This window comes from Zalophus californianus, chromosome 7 (assembly GCF_009762305.2).
Source record: "Zalophus californianus isolate mZalCal1 chromosome 7, mZalCal1.pri.v2, whole genome shotgun sequence".
NCBI lineage: Eukaryota > Metazoa > Chordata > Mammalia > Carnivora > Otariidae > Zalophus > Zalophus californianus.
In genome coordinates, this window is record NC_045601.1 from 53,635,851 (window position 1) to 53,655,642 (window position 19,792).

At 38.2% G+C, this 19,792-nt stretch overlaps 1 protein-coding gene and 1 pseudogene across 3 annotated transcripts in view; both read left to right on the forward strand.

Moving 5' to 3' along the window:
* The window catches only part of PDSS2 (decaprenyl diphosphate synthase subunit 2), a 243,040-nt gene that overhangs the window by 13,031 nt on the left and 210,217 nt on the right, over positions 1-19,792 (forward strand). The window lies entirely within an intron of this gene.
* On the forward strand, positions 10,598-10,800 carry LOC113927547 (annotated as a pseudogene).

Here is a 19,792-nt window from a genome sequence, read left to right on the forward strand (position 1 = left end):
TTGAAGTAAGCAGAGAATTTTTAGAAAGCATGAAGTGTAAAAGAAAAAATTATAAAAGAAAAAAAACACTAGACTTCATCGAAATTTAAAACTGCACTTTTAATAATGCTGTTAAGAAAATAAAATGCCGGGGCGCCTGGGTGGCTCAGTCGTTAGGTGTCTGCCTTCGGCTCAGGTCGTGGTCCCAGGGTCCTGGGATCAAGCCACAACAACGTACAGCTCCCTGCTCCGCGGGAAGCCTGCTTCTCCCTCTCCCACTCCCCCTGCTTGTGTTCCCTCTCCCGCTGTGTCTCTCTCTCTCAAATAAATAAATAAATAAATCTTAAAAAAAAAAAAAGAAAATGCCAGTGGGGCACCTGGGTGGCTTAGTCGGTTGAGCATCCAACTCTTGATTTAGGCTCAAGTCATGATCTCATGGGTTGTGGGCTCGAGCCCCTCATTGGGCTCCATGCTCAGTGGGAAGTCTGCTTGAAGACACTCTCCCTCTGCCCCTCCTCTTGCTCTTGCACGTGCATGCTCTCTCCCTCTCTAATAATAGATAGGTAGGTAGGTAGGTAGGTAGGTAGATAGATAGATAGATAGGTAGGTAGGTAGGTAGGTAGATAGGTAGGTAGGTAGGTAGGTAGGTAGATAGATAGATAGATAGATAGATAGATAGATAGATAGATAGATAGATAGATAGATAGAAAAGAAAAGAAAACAGCAAGCCACAGAGTGGGAGAAAATATACACATGTCTGACAAAGGGCTGGAACATACAAAGAAATCTTACAACTCAAGAGGACAACCAGTTCAAAAACTGGAAAAGATTTGGACATTTTACAAAAGAAGTTACCTAGCCAATTAATATGTGAAAACATGCTTAACATCATTAGTCACCTGAAAATGCAAAGTAAAACCAGAATGAGATGTCACTGCATACAAACAAGAACGGCTAACTTTAGGAAGTCTGAGCATAATAAATGGTGAGAATGTGGAACAGCTGGAACTGTCCTGTACTGCTAACGCGACTGTAAAATGGTACAACCACTGTGAAGAACTATTTGGTCTTTTTTTTTAAAAAGTTAAGCATACCCTTGTACCTTATAATTCAGCAATCCCACTCCTGGGTATTGAAATGATAGAGAATGGAAACAAATGTGCAGTCAGAGATTTTAACACAATTATTCAGAACAATTTTATTTACTATAGCCGTAAACCAGAAACAATCTAAATGTCTAAGGTGAATGGAATGTCCTTCAGAAAGAAAAATGAATTGATTAATGATTCACTCAGTAACATGGATGGATCTCAAGAACACTATGCTGAGTGAAAGAAGCCAGGTACAAAGGAGTGCATACTGTATGATTTCATTTCCATGGAAAATCTAGAATAGGTAAAATTACAGTGACAGAAAGCATCTACTTTGGTTGTTTGCTTGGGGCCATAAAGGGGAACAAAGGGAATTTTAGGATGCTAGAAATGTATCATATCTTTATTGTGGTGGTTACGTAGGTGTATACATTTGGCAAAACATTTTACTGTACGCTTAAAATGGATACGTTTTATTGTTAGTGAGTTATCAAATGTGTCATTTTTATTGCTAAAGGGTGTTCCTTTGCATGGATATAAGCAATTTGTTTATCTGTTCACCTTAAATGAACATTTTGATTGTTTCTGGCTTTTGGCTGCTGTGAATAAAGCTGCTGTGAAATAAAGCTGTTTTAAAAATAAAAGAAAGGAAAAGTTGTAGCTAGATTTTGAGGAGCTTCTTTATGTAGTGGTAAGATCTAATGTTATTTTGAGGTCATCGGAGACCACTAAGGTTAAGTAGTAGAGAGACTTGAATAGATGTCTTTCGAAAGCTGGCTTTTGCAGCTGTGAAGGTTGTGGGTTGCAGAAAAGAAAAACTGGAGGCAGGAAGACCTGGGAGAAGGTTGCCATAATCTATTCATTTCTCCCCCTGCCCAGCTTTATTGAGGTGAATGGTCAAGTAAAATTATATATATTGAAAGTGTACGGCATGATTATTTGATATATGTATACATTGTGGAATGATTACCTCACACAGTCACCTTTGTGTGTGCGCCAATGTGTGTGGTGAGAATGCTGAAGATCTGCTCTCATAGATTTCAAGTATACAGCAAAGTGTTATGAACTAGAGTCACCATGCTGTACATTAGATCCTCAGTCCTTATTTCCTTATAACTGAAAGCTTATACCCTTTGCCCAGCATCTCCCCATTTTTCCTACCCCCCAGTACCTGGTAATCATCATTCTGCTGTCTTTTTATGTGGGTTGAGTTTGACCCCCCCTTTTTTTTCAGATTCCACATCTCATAAGTGAGATCATACAGTATTTGTCTTTCTCTGTCTGGCTTATTTTATTTAGCATAATGTCCTCTGGGTTCATCCATGTTTTTGCAAATGGCAGGATTTCCTTCTTTCTCATGATTGAATAATATTACACTGTGTGTGTGTGTGTGTGTGTGTGTGTGTGTGTGTGTGTGTATTTGTATATCACATATTCGTTATCATTTATCAGTCGATGAATTGTTGTTCCCATATCTTGGCTTAAGTTGTTCCCCTATCTTGGCTATCATGAATAATGCTGAACATGGGAGTGTAAATATCACCTCAAGACAGTGTTTTCATTTCCTTCAGACAGATACCTAGAAGTGGGATTTCTGGATCTTGTGATAGTTCTATTTTTAATTTTTTCAGGACCCTCCATATTGTTTTCCATAATGGCTATACCAATTTACATTCCCATCAATAGTGCACAAGAGTTTCCTTTTCTCCTCATTCTCGCCAACACTTATTACCTCTTGTCTTTCAGGAAAAGTCATCCTAACAGGTGTGAAGTGATATCTCATTGTAGTTTTGACTTACATTTCCCTAATGATTAGTGTTGAACACCTTTTCATGTACTTGATTGCCATCTCTGTTTTCTTTGGAAAAATTTCTTTTCAGGTCCTTTGCCCATATTTTGATTGCATTATTGTTATTATAATTTTGCTATTGAGATGTATGTTTTGCAAATATTTTCTCCCGTTCTGTAGTTACCTTTTCATTGTGTTGATTGTTTCCTTTGCTGTACAGAAGCTTTCAGTTTGATGTAGTATTACTTGTTTATTTTTTGTTTTGTTGCCTTTGTTTTTAGTGTCATATTCAACAAATCATTCCTAAGACCAGTGTCAAGGAGTTTTTCTTTATTTCCTTTCGGAGTTTTACCGTTTCAGGTGTTACATATAAGTCTTTAATGTGCTTCAAGTTCATTTTTGTGAATGGGGTAAGATAGGGGTCCAGTTTCATTCTTCCATTCATTTCTTCTTTCAGCAGCTGGTCAAGTGTGTCCCCTAGTGGCCAGGTACTGTTCTTATTACCAGGGGATTCAAAGAACACAAGGCACTGAACCGCATCTCCCCTCCCCCTCAACAAAATTTATATTCAAATAAGGGAAATAGATGCATAAAACAATAAGTGTAATAAAATGTTACACATGTTGGACTAAAAGTGTTTTCAAATAAAATGAAGACACAAAGAATAGAGGGGTCCACTAGGCAGGGGGCTAATGAATCAAGAATGTTCAATGAAATGACTTGAATTAAATATTGAAAATTGAGAAGATGTTCTTGGTGATAAAGGAATGATGAGGGTAGGGTATAAACTTGGGCAGTGGTGGTGGAGGTGAATTATAAAAAATGGATTTAAGGTACATTTGCAAAGTGGAGTTGACAGGACTTGGTAAGTTTGAGAGTAAGAGAACAGAGTTGAAGTAAGCTGAATAATTGAGTATGTTGAGATACCATTAATTGGTACCTCCTGGCACCTCCTGGCACACAGAAGGAGAAACATGTTTGGGTACAGAGTATAGGGGGAAATTTTGTAGATTTATTGAACTTGAAGTGTTTGTGGCATGCGGAGATGTCCAAAATGCTTTTAGAATGGATCCAGTGCTCCTAATGGAAGTAGACACGAGCTAGAGTTGGAGGGTAAGGTTTGAAGCCATAGGGATTTATGATCTTTTAGGAAGGGGTATAGAATAATGTTAGTGTTGTTCAGTTGCAAAGAAAGAAATTGATTTTGGATTACTTAAGCAAATATAAGAAATTTATTGGAAGGACACTAGATGGATCACAGTTTCAAAGGGGGAGTTAAAAAAATCAGGACTTAGGAAGAATGGAAACTGGGGGAGCTCTTAAGAGTTATCAGAAGCATGAATTTAGGTACAATTTCTCTGCCCTGTTGCACTGTTCTCTGCATTGACAGCACTGTGGTCAGGAAGTTTTGGCTCTGGCTGCCTTTTATCCTCATACGGCTCCTCAAAGCTCAAATTCCTGTGAGGGAGGATTAATTTGGCCTTTCTTTCATCTTAGAACTATTGTAGATCAGTTCCTTTACTGGCAAACTGTGTACTGTTAGTAGCCCTGCCTGGGTCATTGGCCTCTCCTTTAGTTAGTTAGGGGCTGATTACTGTATTTCAGACCAGCTCAGACCTCATAGAATAAGGGAAAGGAATTTCCTTAAAGGAAAGTGAAGTGTTATGAGACAAAGGGAGAATAGGTTCTGGGCAGGACACCCCCCCTTAATCCTGAGCTTAGTGGCCACATGAAGCCATAGGTGCAGCTTGAGGGGTAGGTGGCATGTAGCAGGGTACAGTTCACTCTTAGGGAGTATAAATGACCTGATAGGCAATGTAATTGTGCCTTCAGATCCCATTTGGGCCTGCACCTGTTTTTCTTTTCTTTTCTAAGATTTTATTTATTTATTTGACAGAGAGAGAGAGAGAGCGAGAGAGGGAACACAAGCAGGGGGAGTGGGAGAGGGAGAAGCAGGCTTCCCACTGAGCAGGGAGCCTGATGCGGGACTCGATCCCAGGACCCTGGGATCATGACCCGAGCCGAAGGCAGACGCCCAACGACCGAGCCACCCAGGCGCCCTGCACCTGTTTTTCTTGATCATGGCCTGCTGGAATTTAGAATTAAATGCATCCAATAATGATTAATGATGAGATACTAGATTACATGGTCATATTATGTTGTTCTATTCAGTTTTCACCAGTCTACTAGGAAAAAGCCAGGAGCTTTTTCTCAAAAGGAAATAGTTACTTCATTTGCTTGCTGAAAGGGCCATGGCCTTGTTCCAAAACTGTGGGGGGCTGTGGTGTAATAATTGGGGCTTTTTTATTGGTTCAACACAATGTTATTGTAGGTAGAGGCATCTTTTGACTTGTCTATACAGTCATAAAGTGTTGGGGGTGGAGGGTGGTATGTACACTTGTTATTCAAGCAAGGGGTTCCCCACCCAGAATCTGTTACCCTTTTGTCTTTGTCTCCTATCAACATCTCACCTTTCCTTTAGAAATTTTAGAAATTTCCCCTAGAAATGCAGTGCTTTTGACAAGGAAATCGAATCCATTCAGCTTCTACTTTGTACTTTTTACTGTAATATTCCTTCCTCCTGAGCCAGGGAGCCACTGTGGGAGTCTGTCAGTTTGTGGGAATATCTGAAAAGTAGGATGTGTTTGGGTCTCACAATGACTACTCTGAGAAGAGGCTGAGTTAGACCTCCATCTCTCTGTGTGACTCATAAATCGCCAGTCTGACCCGTGGACCAGTGGTATTGTTAATTCCTAAGAATTAATGTTAGCTCAGAGCTAGTAGGTAATCATCCTCAAGGGCATTGGGTATTTCCCTTTCACCAGCTCATGATTACCTGGGTAAATGGCTAGAGATCCATTTGGGAAAAAAATCTTCCATAAGAGAATTGGCCTCCAATTCATTCAACAACTGTGGGTCTTGGATTTGGGCCAGAGGTCATGACTCTCAAGTGTCTTACATGGGTCTCTGTTCAGTAGCTATAGAGTTGTTTGCTTGTTTGTTTAAATCAAAACAGATCTTAGTGGGATGGCCCTTAATTTGAATTCTTGGGTCTGACTAACGAAATACAGACAGGGATTTCTGCCTATCACAACAGAGCCTGAGATTACCTAATATTACCCTGCCGCCTGTTAGGATCACCATGTCCACTGTGCTTCTGGCAGTTACCAGCTACCAGTCGGACCCACCCAACCTTCCCTGAGCTGCTCCCATCACTTTCTGAGTTTAGGGAGTCCATGTCAGCTGTAGTTCTTCCACCCAAATCCTTAGCCCTAGCAAGAGCCATTCGAGTGGTTAGTAATGATTGTAGTGGGCCCCTCACCAATCCTTTTCTGGTGTCAAGAGTGAAGGGAGAATCTTCCGGGCCCCGTTCAGAGACACAGTAAGAGCAGTATGTTATATGAATAAAAGTTCATAGTTTGAATAGAGAAAAGTGGTGAGAGAATAACGTCTTTACACCATGGGCTTTTTCCAAAGAACCTACCAGGACCATCAAGGACCGTTTTCATATTGGGAATTGCAGCTTAGTTTTGGTCAAGTACCATCATCTGTCATAGTAAATTAATGACAGTTTGACTAAGTTTTGTACTCAATTTGTAATTTTATTTATTTTAGTTATATAAGAACTATAACCATACAGTGTTTATAATTTTTATATTTACACATCTATAAATAATATTTTAATACAGATCACTTAAGGCAATAACGGATGAGTGAATTTTTATCCTTTAAAAATGTTCCATGTATTACCAAGGATTGGGCCCAGTTAGTAAGGATGAATTGATCATAGGTTTTGAAGTGCTGTAATACTTAACTCTTTGTGCTTAGATTCTAATGAATTGAGATTCAGATACCCACATCTCTCTCTTCTCATATTGCTCATTACCACTGTATTGCCAACTGCTTTCCATCAATACTGTTGTATTCTATAATTATCCTTTCACAGGAGTCAGAATTTTTGTGTGTGTGTGTTTAACACCTTAGAAGTCCTTTAGTTACCCAAAAATATTCATCTGTGCTTGTGGTTTGAAGAGTTTAGTGAATGTTTTTCTAAAAATAGCTGCCTTGGAGTAGGTTTTTAAAATGGGCACTAGATGTTAACCATTCAGATAGTTGTTTCTGATTTAATACTTATTTGAAGTTCTAGATACAAATCTTTAGTTTATGGAGTGCAGCTGCATTTGCTTTCCTTCCTATGACTCACCAAAGCTTACTCAAAACCTTTCATTTTTTTCTATTTTTGTATACTGAAACTTCATTTTAACAAATATTTAAAAATAGTTTTAAAAATTACCATTCTTTTGGAATCTCCTTGGAAGTTTTTTTCATTTGCTCCAAAGATTTTTTTTTTTTTAAAGATTTTATTTATTTATTTGACAGAGAGAGACACAGCGAGAGCAGGAACACAAGCAGGGGGAGTGGGAGAGGGAGAAGCAGGTCTCCTGCTGAGCAGGGAGCCTGATGTGGGACTTGATCCCAGGACCCTGGGATCATGACCTGAGCCGAAGGCAGACGCTTAACGACTGAGCCACCCAGGCGCCCAGATTTTTTTTTTTTTTTTTTTAAGCAAACTGAATTGGTTTTATTTCCAGAGTTGTGAGGCTGGAGATAGGTCTAGTAAGTATTATACCATACTCTAAAAACTTAACAGTGTTTTGAATTTTTCAAACATTGATAATTTGCATGAACATATTCTGTATAATATTTAATAATTACAGGGGCTTTGTTACAGATGCTTTCTATATCTTAAATTGTTAAATATCAACAAGTAAATGATTTATTTTATACTTAAAAAATAGAAATGGCTTCACAAATCTGCACCATTTCTCTCTAACTTGAGGTTATTTCTTTTTTGTTGCTATATACTTAAAAGTATTGTCATTTATTTTCACAGGACTAATATATACAAAGCTTTTATTAAAAGCATTTTTATGTAGTACTATTATTTTTAAGTATTATAAATTTTTCTCACATACTTTTTGTTCTGTAGTACCCATGATTAAACACAAGAGTGACAATAGAGTGTGTATGATACAATTTTGTGAGTACATAGAAAGGAGCCCCAGAAACGAACACCTAAGAAATTGGTAGTCCCGGCCTTAGAATTTTATATAAAATTATATAAAGCTATTTTATTTTATTTAAAGATTTATTTATTTATTTTAGAGAGAAAGAAAGCGTGAGCGGGAAGGGCAGAGGGAGGGAGGGGGAGAGAGAATCTCAAGCAGACGCCATGCTGAGTGCAGAGCCCCACATGGGGCTTGATCCCAGGACCCTGAGCCGAGATCATGACCTCAGCCTCAGTTGGATGCTTAACTGACTGTGCCACCCTGGCCTTAGAATTTTAATCTAAATTTAAAAGTACTCCTGCATTTACCTGGTCAACTTAGGAAAAAACTGGGGTGGAGTTTGAAAAAGATGCTGCACCTTAAAAATAAATATAAGGTAGAAGTGGAGTCCTAGGACTGTTATCATGAGAAATAGTAGCAGGTGAAGCTGCGTGGTGTAGTGGAAAAAACAGTTTTGGAAGATGACTGAACTGGATTCAGCCCTGGCTTATGTCATTTACTAGCTGCTGTTTGGGCATGTTAACTACTCAGACCTTCTGTTTTCTCATCAGCAAAATTGGGAAAAATAATAGCTATCTTGTTGTGAGTCTTGAATGAAAGACTTAGGTGACAACATAGTTTTATTTCTCCCTCCTAACTGGAGAATAGGAAATATCCTTGGCAAAAATAAACATCCTTTCTGAAGCAAAATATAGATTAATTTTGCATTGAGTTTATTATATTTCATTAATGAATTGCCAGTAAAATAGGATTGACTAATGGGTTAGGAGTATGAAGGAAATAGTGGTTGCTGATTAACATGTGGCTCTGAATTAGATTTTAGAATTCTTGAAGTTGGTTTAGTATACAGGAGTTCAGAATATGAATATAATTGGCCGCTGTGGATGGGTTACAAACCCAGGCAAAGTAGAAAATAGGGAGCCCAGGGTCTCTTAGATGAGTGAGAATAATATCTGGCAAGAGGTTTTGTAATCTCTAAGTCATCTTAACAATGAATAAGGTACTTTCACTTTTTTTTTAAAGATTTTATTTATTTGATAGAGAGAGATAGCAAGAGAGGGAACACAAGCAGGGCAGAGGGAGAAGCAGGCTTCCCTCCGAGCAGGGAGCCCGATGCGGGGCTCGATCCCAGCACCCTGGGATCATGACCTGAGCCAAAGGCAGACATTTAACGACTGAGCTACCCAGGTGTTCTGGTGCTTTCACCCTTTTACTCTTGGCCAAGATTAAAGGAGAAACATCTGGGGGTGGTAGATCTCCCCAAATTCTCTGGTATACTCCTTTCCATGGGTAAATTGGCTGCTGTTTGTTTAAGGAGTCATTGCTGCTACTGGAACCGTGGGAGCACTTAGATGTCCCAGTAGTTAGGGGGCCTAAGACAAATGTTTAGATATGGTGATGCCCAGTCTAGTTTTATGGATTATAAGCAAGGTGCCTGGCTCTTTATATGCCTGTCAGATCTCGAAATCTCACTGAATGGCAGGTTGTTAAGTTTCCTGCAGTTAGATAAATTCTAACCATCCGTGATAATGGAGTCACAGACTCCTTAGTGGCTTCCCATGTTCTGTAGGATACAGTGTGGCCTGTGTGTGGCAAAACACCCTGTCCTTCCTTTCTAGTCACTTTGGCCACTCTCTCCACTTTCCACCCTAAGCTGTAGCCATAGGAAGTAAACCAACCACGTTCATATCTGGTAAACATTGCTTAACTCAGGACTTTACTCAAGTATTAGCCTTTTTGATAAGTATTCTGTGATTTCTCCAGTTTAAATTGCCCATTCCTCCAGCTTCCTGTCTCTTCTAAAAATCAGAAGATATGACATCATTGAGCTTTCATTCTCCATGGTCTTGATCAGCTGGTGTCAAGTGGTGGCTGCTTCCTTTAGACTGGGCATATGTTGTACACTTTAAGTATATATATTAAGTATATATATAAATATCTATAAGTATATTAAGTATATATACAAAAATATATTTAAGTCAATTATTCCTCAGTAAAGCTGGGAGAAAAAAGATTGGGCATATGTTCTTCAGTTTGCCTTTTGAGATGCATCAGTTACAGCTGACAGCTTCCTAGATTAATTGACCTATTTGGATCCCTTATTTGGGCCTCTGATTTCCATATAAGTGTTTCTAAGACTATGATCTTTTTGAAAGAGATGACTTTGTCTTTATATTCCTGTTGCCCAGCATATACTTGACACATAGAAAGCCTTCAATAAGTACTCACAGAATTTAATTGAATGGAGTAAAACCTTTCCCCACCAGAGGACTTTGCCTTTTCCCTCACCTTTGCTTGAGTCATTACTTAAATGCACTTAAATTGTAGCAGGATTGATTAAGATTAGGTGGGGCAAGTTTTCCTAGCTATAACATTTGTTAGTGATGGATTCGAGAGATGCTGTTGAGTCTTTTTATTTTGAAATCTTCACAGGACTGTCCTACACCTTCTTGAAGACACCAAGAAGAATAGTATAAAGTTCCTTATGAGGCTGTGCAATGCACTACTGAGTGATCGGAATGCTTCAGAAGATTTTGACTATATGTGATATATAGTATGAAAATATATTAGCTTTCAGAACTGCCCAGAAACGGAATTCTCGCTCTTTTCCATTCTTGCTTTTTGCCACTTGCCGTGCCAGCCGTGTGCCCCCTGCGCCCCTCGAGGCCATGCCTCACAGAATTGAAGAAATCAAGGACTTTATGGTCAGAGCCAGGTGAACAGAATCTGTCAAGATCAAGAAAAATAAGGATAACATGAAGTTTAAAGTTTGATGCAGCAGATAGCTTTATACCTTGGTCATCACAAAGAGAAGGCAGAGAAACTGAAGCAGTCCCTGCCCCCAGGTTTGGCAGTGAAGGAGCATCAATGAAACTGGCACACTGATTTGAACTGTATTAAAATTTTAAAAATTCTAATATATATGTATATATATTAGCTTTCAGATAGTATAGATTTAGGATTTGAAAACAAATTCTAATCGGCAGGTGTACAACTTCTGCAAAAAATGAAGAATTTGTTATTCCATAATTTGCTCCTCTATCAAAAACAGCTGTCTACAAATAGTGCTTCATACTGTTGGCAAGTTCATTACAAATGCAGGAAGCAATTCCTGTTTCATATGATTGTGCTTTGTAAAAATAATTTAGGTGTAAGCTATCTGCAAACCTTTTTTTTTTTTTAGTAACAATCCTATCTAAATCCTCATATTTTGGCATTACACACGAGTGTCGTAAGTTTAAATTCTGGAACATCAGGCAGAAATATAAGAAAGGACTCATTTAGGATGGAATGGCAAATGTTCTAATTGGGAGGGTCCTCATTTTGATTTCTGCCCTCCTGCCCCACCTCTTAACCAAAAACCAGAGCAAAACATCTGGAGTTATTTAGGCAGTATAAATATTCTTAAAAGAATGGACCCCTAATCATAAAGCCTTTCTGGCACTGAAGGATGTTTTTGGATAGAATTCACATGATTGGTAAAAATATCTTTGAATTTGTAAGGGCTCACGCAAGTCGTGAGTGCAGAGTTTGGGAGTATGGCGGGCTGAGGCTGATGGAATTCATCATAGGCTTTTATCGGAAAGCAATCTGTTAGCGCACAGGGGTTACTCTCAACTTTTCCCTTAGAATAGTCTCCAAGAAAGGTAGCTTATTTCCTGTTAAAATGATGGTTGTTTCACTTTGAAAGAAATGTGCCATAGGTATAAATTTAGTTTTATTCTCTTTTAACATGTTTAAACAAGTTTTGCTGCAGGGAGACAAAGAGAAAACGATTCCCTTTAAAGCCCCTATCTTCAGCCTCTGCTTTGTAGTTCTGTCCATAAGACAGAAAGTAGGCAGGAGGAATAATAGCTAAGCATTGAAAAAACCACACACACATTAGTGTCAATTAAGGAGGGGAATTGAAAGGTATAGTTGTGTTGCAGTTAGTCAACCAATATTTATTGACCATCAACTGTGTATTAAAACACAATGACAGATTTGTTGAGATAAAAAGGGTTTCTATACTCCAAGGACATAGAGTATTCTTGAGGAACCTAGTTGTAAATCTGTGAAGTTCAAGTGATAATGTAAGATAAAAATAATTGCATCATAATTGTTAGTAATGGCCAAATGGAAGATTTAGTTAGGTGTTACAGGAGTTCAGGTCAGGGATAGACCACTGTGGGCTGACTAAACCGAAGGGTTCTGTGGAAGAATTTGAGCAGCTGCTTGAAGAATGGGTAGAATTTGGATTGATGGAAAATAGGAGGAAGATAATTTTGCCCTTCCCTTTCCCTGGAATACCATGTGTGGAATTCAGGAAGAGTAGAGTTAGTATCATGTTAATTTGGGGTAAAAATCAGCAGTTAACCATGTGGGAGAACGTTAATGAACCTGAGAAAACCTCTTGATGATTTCAGCATATTATGTTTCCTTAATTCAGGCCTATAAAACAAAAACAAAACATTTTTAAGACATTGAAAGGCATAGAGAAAGTGATGCCATCCAGAATATTCACTGTGAAAGCATCAGTATTTATATTATTAGACTTGGACATTTCAAGCAGTTTCACTGAGGGAAAGAACACACACAAAGGAGCCATGTGTCTCCACTTGAGAAACCTTGACTTTGAACTGCACAGAAAGCTCTGGTAACTCCAAAGCATCAAATAAGCTTTCACAGATTCTGATCTCCATACAAATTACCAATATAAAGAGGAAACTATTTTCTGTATGTCTTCTTTCTTATCCTCAGAACTAAAGTGATTATATTTTTCTCAAGATCAAGTTAAGGAAGATATTCTTTTCCTTCTATTTTCTTTTTCCTGTCCATTTTTCCTTTACTATATATTTATTGTAGAGTACACTTGTGAGTGCATTTTGATAAATTATCTATTTAAAAATATCTAAATCTGCACTCATTGCTATTTACAGCTAGATATAATGTAGAGGTTATCAAATTTATGGTGAATGGGCATATACAGCCCTTAGGTTGCATGGATTTTTTTTTTTTCAAAGATTTTATTTATTTATTTGACAGAGACACAGTGAGAGAGGAAACACAAGCAGGGGGAGTGGGAGAGGGAGAAGTGGGCACGGGGCTCTATCCCAGGACCCTGGGATCATGACCTGAGCCGAAGGCAGACGCCTAACGACTGAGCCACCCAGGTGCCTCTGCATGGATTTTTTTTTTTAATCTAAAGATTTTTATTTATTTGACAGAGAGAGACACAGCGAGAGAGGGAACACAAGCAGGGGGAGTGGGAGAGGGAGAAACAAGCTTCCTGCTGAGCAGGGAACCCGACGCGGGGCTCGATCCCAGGACCCCAGGATCATGACCCGAGCCGAAGGCAGACGCTAACGACTGAGCCACCCAGGCGCCCCTGCATGGATTTTTTTTTTTTTTAAAGGAAATCTGGTCAAGTTTTGTTTGTTTTTAGGCTGGAAATGAATGGTGTCTCTTCAGGAACCTGGAGAAATCATAAAGAAAAAGCAAATGTTTCTGTATCAGAGAGGATAGTTTTGTTTTATTTTTTTCTGGGAGACTAAAACAAGTAGGTTTTTAACATTATTGTGTATAAAAATCTCTAGTTGAAAAGAGCCTTCTTTATTCTTTAGTATGTGTTACTTGATTTTAAAAATTTAATCTCATTTTATATAAAACATGTCACTGTTAGCATAGAAATTTATTTAAAAAGTACCCAGAATCTTACCATCTAGAGATAGCTAGATAGCCTGCAAGACTATAAAAATGAGTCTGTCCATGTGTGTATTTTGTTTATATAGCAATATATAGAGGATTGCTTTCAATGTTTGATGAACATAATTTTTAACAACCACCTTGTATTCCTTGTATGGATATACCATGATATAATTCACTATCCTGTTTTGTTGGATATTTTTCCTCCTAAATTTGATATAATGTCTTTTCCTAGCCCTAGGTCCCAAAGATGTTCACCTATATATTTTCTTCTAAAAGTTTTAGTGTACATGTTAAATACGTGCAGTTTATTGTGTGCCAATTACACCTCAGTAAAGCTGCTTAAATTAAAAACAAAATTTAAAAATAAAAGTTTTATAGTTTCATGCTTTACATTTAAATCCATGATCATTTTGCATTCATTTTTGTGTATAGCATGAATTCTAAGTCAAAGTTCTTTTTTTCCCCCATCTGTGAATGTCCAGTTATTTCAGCACAATTTGTTGAAAAGACTACCCTAGCTCCACTGAACTGCTATTGCACCTCTGTCAAAATCAGTTGGTGTATTTGTATTGATCCATTTCTGGGTTCTCTGTTTCATTGATCTTTGCTTCTATTCTTCCACCAGTATGACACTGTTTTGATTTTGATGGCTATGTGGTAAGACTTAAAATCAGATAAAGTGATTCCTCCTACTTTAGTCTTCTTTTGCATAATTATTTTAGAATAAACCTATTTATATCTGTCATAGTTGTTGTGATGGTGGCAGGAAAGCCTGGCGCCTCTCCATACTGCCTGTGTGTGGGCCTAGCTATGGCTGAGGCCAGTAGAAGGTGACAGTACGTGGTTGCGGTGAGCTTCTGAACCCCAACGGAGCACACGGTGGGAGGAAGAATTTTTTAGGGAATAGGAAATTCCTATTCCCTAATTTAACATTAGGTTCCTAATGTTAAACAGACATGACATCATTTAACGTTATTTTTGTAGAAAATATTCCTTTCATGGTATCAATAAGACTATTGTATAGCATTTAAAATGGCATTATCTTGCTTGAAAGCAAAGGAGTAGATGGCTATGGCTAAGTACTCAAGGACCCTTCTGTTGTTGTTCTCATTTTATCCACTGTTGTCAGGGACTTAGGTTTAGGTTTCTACAGCAACCACAGTCTGGACGACATAATACCAACACTTTGTGTGCATGCGGTGGTAACGCCGATGCCTTATACACTACATGTGGCAGAGTTGCAGTTGCTATGGAGATCAATCTTTGGACACACTTGGTTGATAACGATGTCTCTCATTTGTGGATTTTCCTGCTGAAAGAATATGAAGTGGTGCTATGAGTTGACCGAGAGATGCATAAGACTTGATCAGTAATTCCTCTATAGCTGAGAATCTCACATTTGAAAGCCTTAAGTCACACATTTGCTCACAAATATACTAGGGTGTCTGTGTGTGTGTTTATAATAATATATGGTTTGATACCTGGAAAGTGGAGTGAAAATATGGCTTCAAAGAACACATTATCAGAGGAACTTGACTCCTCTTTGCTAGTCAACACCCTTTAAAGAATATACTATAAAAAATTCAAAGACAAGATATCTTATGTTGTTTTAGTAATCATAATAAAGTCAATTGTCAGTAGAAAAGGGAAGGACGCACAATTCTTGTGAGCTACTCTAATTTGAATATGGGGCCTTGGGTAGCAGCTAAGAACCTTTTTCTTGGAGCATCGTATCTCTGAAGAGTCCTTTGAACTCCAGAAATGAGAAACACTGAAGAAGTAGAAGAAATGATTTTATTTTTTCTTTTCCTTTGACAGTGCCAGTTAAACAAGGGTTCTGTCCTAGACCTAAATTTAAGCTAAGGCAAACTGTTGTTGAGTGTCCTCAGAATTCTTGAAAGAGATGTAGTTTTGGGTTGATAAACATTTTTGCTTTGGTGCGCCTGGGTGGCTCAGTCGTTAAGCGTCTGCCTTCAGCTCAGGTCATGATCCCAGAATCCTGGGATCGAGCCCCATGTCGGGCTTCCTGCTCTGCGGGAAGCCTGCTTCTCCCTCTCTCGCTCCCCCTGCTTATGTTCCCTCTCTCTCTGTGTCCCTCTCTGTCAAATAAATAAATAAATAAAATCTTTAAAAAAATTTTTTTTTCCTTTGGCTTAGAGAAACTTGTCAGTCATGAGTCGTTATGCCAGAGTAGTGGTTCTCAACCCTGGCTGCACATTAGCATGTGGGGCTTTAAGAGAGTACTGATGTTTGAGCCTAACAAAAACTAAATCAGAATTTTTGGGAATGAAGAGAAACTATGGCATTGGTATTCTTTTCTCTTTTTTTTTTCTTGAAAGGTGAATACTTGATACTCAAATGCAGCCAGGATTGAGAGAGCCACTGCAGCAGAGGCAGTTTTCATCTAGAATCTTAAATTTTAGCTAAATTTATATATTGGAATGCTCAATAAAAGTAATATGAACATTGCAGAAAGTTTAGAAAGGGCAGTCTTACCATCTATGTTAGTTTCCTATCGCTGTTGTAACAAATTACCACAGTTTTATTGGCTTAAAATAACACAAGCTAATTGCCTTACTTTTCTGGAGATCAGAAGTCCTAAATGGGTCTTATGGGGCGAAAATCAAGGTGTCAGCAGAGCTGAGTTCCTTCTGGACATTCAAGGGAGAATCCATTCCTTGCCTTTTGTGACTTCTAGAGGCTGCTCACCTTCCTTGACTTGTGGCCACATCACTCCAACCTCTGCCTCTGTCATCACATCTCCTTTTCTGACTCTGACCCTCCCGACTTCCTCTTATGAGGATCCTTGTGTTTATATTGAGCCCATCTAGGTAATCCAGGATAATCTCCTCATCTCAAGATCTTTAACTTAATCACATCAGTAAAGTCCCTTTGCCAAGTAAAGTAACATTCACAGTTTCCAGGGATTAGGACCTGGACATCTTTTGGGGAAGGAGGGCATTTATTCAGCCTACTATACCAGATTAACACAAAGGTTGTCACTTTGGCATTTTCCTTCCTAGTCTTCTTTAATATGCATATTTTTATTAGAATATAATCATCTTGCCATTACAGTTTTTTATCCTTTTCTGCTTAGTCTTCATAACCATCATTTTGAATAGCTACATAATAGTCTGTCCATGATTATACCATATTTAACATTGTCATTACCCTGTAGTTGGATTTTTATGTTATTTCAGATTCCTATTATTGATAGATCAAGCTGTGAAAAGTATTTTTATCTATTAGATAGATCCTGGGATATGAGAGTACTGAGCTAAATATATTTTTTTAAAGATTTATGTTTTTATTTTAGAGGGAGAGAGAGAGAGAGAGCATGTGCGAGCACGAGTGAGGGGAGGGGCAGAGGGAGGGAATCTTTAAGCAGACTCCCCACTGAGCATGGAGCCAGATCCCAGGACCCATGAGATCATGACTTGAGCTGAAACCAAGAGTTGTCTGCTTAACAGACTGAGCCACCTGGGCACCCCCTGAGCTAAATATTATAAACCTTTTTGTAATGTTTAATTCAAACTCTCAAATTATATTTTTGGGAAAAGTTCTAATTGATTTCCAACACTATCAGCAATGTATGAGAATACCAGTGTCATTATATCTTTGCTAATATTGGTCATTATCATTAAAAAAAAAGACTTTTACTAATTAGGTGAAAGAATGTTATCCTGATTTAAATTTAATCTACTTGAAAATTTTTCCCATGTTTCTGTTTATTTCTCTTTGTGTGTTTTGTTTGTTTCTCCTAGAATGATTTATTTATTCTTTAAAACATCTTTATATGGTGAAATTATTGCCTTATATGCTATAAATTTTTATACACACATTTATAAATTTTAAATTGTTCTCACCTGTTTTTTTCCTTTGTGATTCTTCTTTTTTCTATGCTTAAGATTTTTTCACCTAACAAAAGCTTGTGGTAAATATTCAATTCTATTTTCTTTTACATCTTTCATGATTTAGTCACTGCCCTTAGCAAATTGCTAACAAGCTAAGAAGTTCAGGGACTTAACGAGTCCAGACTTACTGTATGACTTACTGTACCAAGCAAGTACCAAATTAATTTGTTTCTGTTTATAGAATTTATCAAAATTAGAAACAAATTTTTAAAAGGACTAGAGAAGAAATCTAGCAATTTTAGTACAGTCCTAAGATGTTCATTGCCCTTTGCTAGAAGGTTTATTCACGATGCTGTCATGTTGTGTGTTCATGCAGATAATTGAGAATTATAGTAAGCTATCTTAGTCTATGATAAAGAGACAGAATGCACTTTAATTACATTCTGATTTATTATCTGGTAAAAGTACCTTGCTAACAAATCAACCCAGATATGACTTATTGGATAGCCTTTGCACTTAGAGGAATAATCAGTCTGTAATCATAAACAACATGAACCGTTCATCTTGTAGATTGCTATTATATTTATTACGCTTAAATGCCTGCATTGGGTTTCTTTCCTGTTTGCTTCCCATTTCATGACTTAGATGCACCTACCGTGCCTGCTGTAAGTTGGTGATATCCTGGGCTTACAAATTCATTCTCTCCGGGATGCCTGGGTGGCTCAGTCAGTTAAGCGTCTGCCTTGGGCTCAGGTTGTGATCTCCGGGTCCTGGGATGAACACCGTATTGGGCTTCCTGCTCAGCAGGGAAGTCTGCTTCTCCCTCACCCTCTGCCCCTCCCCCTTCTCGTTCTCTCTCTCTCTTTCTTTGGCTCTCTCTCTCTGTCAAATAAATAAATTTAAAAAAAATTCATTCTCTTGCAATATGAGTTAGGCACATGCGTAGGAACAGAGTTCTCTGTTACTTTACCATATGAGTAAAATGCATTTCTCCCCAGTTACAGTAAATAGAATTAACTGTCACCATAATGTATTAATACGTGATTTATTCCTTGCTGCCCCCTGATAAGAATTAGCACAATTCTAATTCTATAAAGAAAAAATTTGCCCCCCAGAATAGCCACCACATCCTTTAATATCCTGTGTTACTTCGCCTGGTCCCAAAAAGGAGGTATGCAAGTTAAGCTGAAAGAAGAGCCAGCCCCTGTTTGTTTCCTTTGAGACAACCTTGTACAGAGAATTGGTATCGGGGAGTGGGTTTCACGGAGCAAATACAGTTCTCTGGTGCAGTACCTTCTTTAATTCTACCACTTAAGAATGAACAACCTCTGGTACTAGTTCCACAGAATAATGTAGAAGTTTGTAGCATTACATTATCTCAGTTGACCCAGATTTTTTTGAATACCACTATGTTCGGTGGGCTTTGGAGTGGGGCTAAAGTTTGGAAGGTACAAAACAGTGTAGAACCACCTAAAGAAATGTGTAATACACCTCAATGGAGTTACAATCAGGAGTTGTTATTGCAGATACCCTTTTTTCCCCTCTACCTTAATGATTTTAATGGAATCTGCTGATCCAGTATCTTTAGCAAAGAAAGATGATAATCTTTATCTTTTTTTTAAGATTTTATTTATTTATTTCACAGAGAGAGACAGAGCGAGAGAGGGAACACAAGCAGGGGGAGTTGGAGAGGGAGAGGCAGGCTTCCTGCAGAGCAGGGAGCCCAATGCGGAGCTCCATCCCAGGACCCTGGGATCGTGACCCGAGCCGAAGGCAGACACTTAACGACTGAGCCACCCGGGCGCCCCTAATAATCCTTATCTGAGAGTAGTATCCTCTTTTTATGAACAAGGATCTTACACCTGGAAGAGACCTCACTAGTGCTTTTGTTCTAGCACTGTGACAACAAATGTGCCTATAATTATACAGCTGATGACCTCGGACTTCTGCATTTCAGTGCTAGGATTTTTTTGTTTCCATTCTTGGTCCAAATTTGTATTAAAAAGGAAGATAAAAAGATATTGGTCTATTTCACTTAGCCTCTTTTTCCATGTTGGAAGTTTGTTTTGGCACACAAATCAGTTTAGGTGGACTTGGAAGTTCTTTCCGTTCTGAAGATTTCTGCAGGAACTATAAATTTTTTATTTTTTACCTAGGAACTGCTCAGTTAATCACTTCCATTTGAGAATCCTAGTTTTATCTGGCTTGAATCTGGTAAAATGGTGGTGTAAAATCACCTTTCTTCTTTCCTTTTTGTTTAAGCATTCTCTCAGAGCCAGGTCACGTCTAAGGTCTTCCGTTAAGATTTTGTGATTATGTCCC